The sequence below is a fragment of the Meleagris gallopavo genome, chromosome 8 (assembly GCF_905368555.1).
Source record: "Meleagris gallopavo chromosome 8, MGAL_WU_HG_1.1, whole genome shotgun sequence".
Classification (NCBI taxonomy): Eukaryota; Metazoa; Chordata; class Aves; order Galliformes; family Phasianidae; genus Meleagris; species Meleagris gallopavo.
Genome location: NC_139411.1, coordinates 19,734,837 through 19,740,836, shown reverse-complemented (window position 1 = coordinate 19,740,836; position 6,000 = coordinate 19,734,837).

Below are 6,000 nucleotides of genomic sequence, written 5' to 3'. Positions count from 1 at the left end.
TTCAACAAAAGTAAATCAGAAGAGTAGTGTTTTGTGTTAGGCATCGCACAGCATTTTTTTTTTATCTGTGTACCTTCAATGACCTCTGTAGTATTTGGCAGTTCATCTTGTAATTGTAATTATAACTTAGCTATACTTCCATCTCTGCCCAGTTGAGACACTGTTTACATTAACGAAGCAGCTACAACTAAAGCACTTAGTAGGTTCAACTAGACAAGAGTTTTAGGCAATAAGGCTTCTCTGCTAAGTCAATTACACCCCAATCAGGAGTGTAATGCAGGAAGGATGGAAGGCTGCTCGCAGACTAACATCATTGTGGCAATTCAAGGGTGAATTTTTTCTCAGTCCTAACAGAGGTAGCTATGCCAGCACAACTATGTAAACAGCTTAAACCTTGCCTTGGTTAATAATCATTTGGATCAACTTGGGAAATGAGTTTGGTTTAGAAATGATGCCAGCAAGTGATCCTCATCCACATCTATGGAAGCTGGATACAGGTCTTGCAGATTTGTACTTCTCATGTAAACAGAAAGGAACAGAATTTGGGCAAGAATTTCAATTGATTCTGAAATCAATATGCATAGATCAAATCAGTGACATCAAATGATTGCTGGGTTCTGGGAAAGCAGAGACAATTAAATTTAAAAAATTAAAATATCAATAACACATAAACATGAGAATAACCTCTAATGTAAAGCATAAGTTAAAAAAGCTTGTGCTAAGCTGCCAGGTTTGATAAACTTCATATATGACTTCCCATTCTGATGTTTGAAACTGGCAGCATATTTTGAATATTATAGGAAGATTTTTAAAATCAGGTATGTACCTATTGGAACTGTATTTAATTGAAGAGGAAAGAAACCTTCCACCTTTGAATTTTCCAAGAGGCCAACAAAGGGGTTAGCTTGTGACAGTAATTTTGCAGCTAAAGTATTTTTTTTACATTAATAGATTGTGAATTTCTGTAACATTACCACTAGGAGTAGCAACAGAAAATGCACAGAAAAGCTGAGATTTTCAACAGAAATGGCAGAAAAAAGCTTTTATTGTAGGAGCTATTTTAGTTTAACCTATGACTGCATAATAAAAAGAAGTATGAGTCAAATTACTATTTAAAACATTTTTTCAACTCCGCAACACTGAAGCTTTGAATATTTAAGAGAACTAGAATTTTAGTTGTGGTCACAAGGATAAGTCAGTTTTCAGGAAAAAGCTAACTCAGACAACTGGTAGTAAGCAATGGAGTATCCATTTCCAACCAGATTGTGCACCAGTTGCTTTCTGCTGTCTTCCTACGGTTGTTTATTTATAGAGTGCAATCCACAAACATGGGTATCCAACAATTTGCAGGGGAATGAATGAGTGCTCTATGCAGTGAATCGCGTGCAGAGACAGCATCGTGGAACCAAGCTTACATGAACAAATGACAACAAATGGTGTGAGCTGAGCCAAGGAGCTCAGTGTACTTTGTAGGGACAGCTATGTACACTGTCACCATCACAGTTGTTCCCCTTGGTGGCAGTCTGAGTACAGAGGTCAAGGACAGAACCAAATTGAAAATACTGGTCTTTGTACCATAATAGACTGTGTGCTACATGTTTTTGTAATTTAGTGATGTGATACTCTGCTTGAAGGAGTATATTTACACTGGACTCTTTATAAACAGTATTTAAGCAAACCTAGTTCAAAGTGGTAGCTTTATTCTCCTCACCAAACCTTTGCAAGGATTGTGATTCTAAATCAAAATATTTTCCTAGATGTGGTACTAAGATGAAAATAAACTTGAAACAAAGATGTCCAGATATCTCTGCCAGCATGCTGGCCAAGTGATGTGGGAAGGGATGACACCAACAATCCAGAGAGGTGGGTGGACAAATGGTAAGAAAGTGCCATAGGATGGATAGGAGAGCTTTAAAATCGGATATAAGGTCAAAATCAAAGTGTATGCACAGAAACAAAGGAATGCCTACAGGACACTGTTGTGGAGGAGCTCTCAGATCTCGGTGAAATCAGCATGACTGAGCACCTCTCTTACCTACTTGTACACTGATGCATGCAGCACATGGAGCAAGCAGAAGGAATGAGGAATGTTGCAAGGTAGCTCACACAGGTGGAGTGATAGCTGCAAGCTCTGAAGGAAGGCCAGGCCAGGGTGGCAAGGAGGATGAATTACGAGGAAGCAGTGGGGATGGATGTAGCTCTGTCCTGGGACAGATGATGAGCCAGCTGAACGCCTCTGTGTTAGGCTTAGAGGGCAGGCCAACATGAGTTACATGCTGGGTGTCTATCAGACTGTTTTCTTCCAACTGCTGTAAGAAGGTTCACTTTTGTTGGCACTGGTCCTCACTGGGAAGGATCACTGATCAATGACTGATTTCTGTTGGAAGGGTAACACAGCAAGGCACAAGCAATCCGGGGCAGGGGGGCTGAAGTGTGTTGACTATAATCTCCTGACACACATGACTGAAGAAGCCTAAAGAATGAGAGTAAGCACTCTGCTGGACCTGATTCTTACAAATAAGGAAAAATTGGTTGCTGATGTGAAATCTGAAGGCAGCTCTGGCAGTGAACATGAGGTGCTGGAGTTTAGGTCTCTGCGAACGCAGAACAGATAAGAGCAGGATTAGAACCCTGGGTATCAGGAGGACAGACTTAAGCCTATTCAGAAATTTACTTGGAAGGAGATAAAATCAAGTTAATATCACAGGGAAGAAGCCATTTTAGAACTCTCTTTTGAATGATCCTTTTGTTAGAAATCTTCAGAGACACCACAAAAACAAATTACAAAAACAAATTCAAAAATCTTTATCCCTGTCAGACATGGATTCATGAACACACTGTGTTATGATACAAGACTAGTGGAATTTTTTGGAGAAAAGAATCTCCAGATTAAATTAAGTAGGTCCAATTTGGTTTGAATTGGAATTACAAAATCATAGAAGTTGTCTGCTCAATAAGGCTTAATTGCTAAGGGCACTGCTCTGTCTGAGACGAACCCTCCTAGACTTAATGAACACTGTCCTGCAGTGACGATGTAAATACAAGCCCTGTTCATGTGTCTTTAAAGAGCTTAGAGGAGAGCACAGATATAAAGAGAAGGGTATTAATCCCCAGTGTGCTAGCCAGCTTTCAGGCTGGGGAACTACATGCCAGCAGCTATATTTTCCTTGTCGTTTCAATTACTCTTAACTTTCTGCTCCAAATATTTTATACTGTAAATGCATGCCTGGTGCCAACAGTATGTACATCTAGCTTTGGAAGCAGGTGCCTGTCAACAGTAGCAAACCAGGATATTTAATAGTTTTTAGCATATAGTTGCAGCCTTGCTTGCTTGTGAAAGCATTTTGGAATTCTCAGAGGGATAGCAGAAGATGTTTTTCTCAGAGGGAAAGGGAAATATTTGGCTGCTGTATGTGACCATACAACAAAGAGCGTAACACACCAAAAGCTCCCATACAAGTTAAATCTGGGTTTGAGCAGGTTTACTGTCATTAAGCTCACGTGGCTTATCTATGACGCAGACCACAAGATGGCACATGGTGGGTAAACCCTGTATTTGGTGTTTCTTTCTGATGTGTGGAAAAGCAGCTGTTCAGGGAGTAGAGCTGGTAATAAGCATGCAAAGTGTGGGAAACCTCTCAATCAGCTCTCTAATTTTATTTTTATTATTTTTATCATTTATTCTTAATCTTTAAATTAATGTGAGCACTGTGCTCTACAAATGTTACACATAGGAAGTAATTGTGGCATACCACCATAACTGACAGCGTAATTATAATGATTGAATTCTTTTCAGGGGCTTTAGGATGATACTGACTATAACAAACAATTTGTGTTCCTACAGGAGATAGTAACCAAAAGCAACTCACAGTCAACATTAAATACCAAAAAATAACAATAAAAAAAATAATAATTAAGGATCAACTGTTCCCCAATTATCCAATTTGTTTTCCTGCCTTACAGTTAAACTCTATAATGTAACACTCTGGATAAGCAGGAAAGCATTCAGTGGGAGGCTATTGTCCAGAGTACTGGCTAGGGAAGAATAACAAAAAACGATTCAGAGGAGAACTTCTGCCTTCAGAAAACATTTTCTGGGCAATAGAGAGAAATGGTTTATCAATTAAATACCTCTCTTTTTAATACATCATAGTAGCTCTGTTTTCTTGTAAAACTTCTTCACAGTGAAAGCTTTGCAATTGTTTATCCAATAGCTACCTACCTTTGATGCTATTTTGAGCAAATCAGTATTTGTAGTATTTGTGTCTGTAAGAGCAGTAAGAAAAAAAGATTTTCTTATACTGCCTTTAAAATTATAATATATCACCTCATAGCTCATCAGGGTTGAGATTTATTATATGTTCAAATACTTTTCAGATTAGATAACTGAGCATACAACTTCCATGCTAAGAGGAAAGGAAAACATTGTATTTAAATAGGAAAAATGGATATAATTCCTCTGCAAAATATTTTATCCTTTTTGATATAGTCTAAGTCGTCAGCTGTCAGAATTGTTTGTTCTTGCAAAACTTTCAGACATCCCATAGAACTTTAACAATGATGTATTGATGATACAAAAAATAATTGAATGAATACCTTTGAGAGCACTTCTGTATGCGCAACAGTTTCCTGAGCCTTCCCCACAAGTATGCCAATTATCTGCCGCAGCATTGCTGTAACTGTACACAAACTGACTCCATTTCACTGGTGAGAAACAAATTTAAAATTGGGCAGATAATCTGAGACCACCAAGGAAAAAGTGCAAAAGTGGATGAAATTAAGGTCAAAAGTCTGTCCTTTGCTTAGTCCATACACTCAAATTCAAGCCAAGCTAGCAAGAAACCCACCATGGTCAAATCTAGAGTGCATCCAGCAGACCAAGCTAACTCCTTCATGCTAGACTGGACTCCATGATCTCCCCTAAGAGGCTGCAAATTCCTTTTGACTATTTGTGTAATGAAACATGAAAGCTAATTCTTGATAGTTTTAAGGCATCGTGAAAACCTGCAGTCAATACAGAAAAAGTAGATAATTTACTATTTTTACTGTTTGAATTTTTTAAGATTACTTTTTCACTTAGAAAATTATTTTAAAAGAAACACAGAAGTTGATATTGTTTTGTACCAGATCAGTGATACCAAAACATTTTAGTGCCAAAAACTGTCTTTGTTAGGGGCACACAGTACTGACTGTAAATACCTATAGGATAGGTAGCTATCGGATAAATAACCCAGTCATTTAGAAACAATATTTCTGAACTCTATTTTCTCCTGTATGCCAACAGCGGCCACAAAATCATCCACACAGAAATCCATGCAACTGAAATAAGCACATCTGATCTGTATTTCTTCTGAAAATCTTAACTGAATTAACCATAGTAACTGCTATAAAGACAGATAGATACACTGAGATGGAAACACTGAGCTGAACTGGGAAACCTTATAAATACCTAAGACTTTTACGTGCTACTTGCTTCTATTTAAATAACATGTCTCCCAGTTATCCTTCTTAGGAGTTTCCATGTATCACAAGGGCTCAGCAATAGTCTACTACTAAGAACTATTCCATAAATAGTTTTGATTTCTGTAGTGAACGTGAACATCAAAGGAAAATGTATACACCACATATATTAAAATCACAACGTACATATGCTTTCAGTATTCTCTATAATTAAAACAATTTGCAAAAATATAACACCATTATGTTTTAAACTGAAACCACCTCAGCATGGACAGAGATAAAGGCCGAATGTATATTAGTTTTGCCTTGAAAAGTTCAGTGAAAATGATGATGCAAGATTAGCTGCCAACGTTAAACATCTATGCATAAAACAGACCCTAAATTAAAATGCATTTCCTTAAAAGCTGGTATTATTGACCTTAGTGCAAGAAATTATACCAAGCATATTTTCAAAATAATCTTAAATACAAGTGTGAACCTGCATTACTAAAAACCTAATATTCAATATTGTGAAATATGAGAGTAGAGAAGATGGAACAG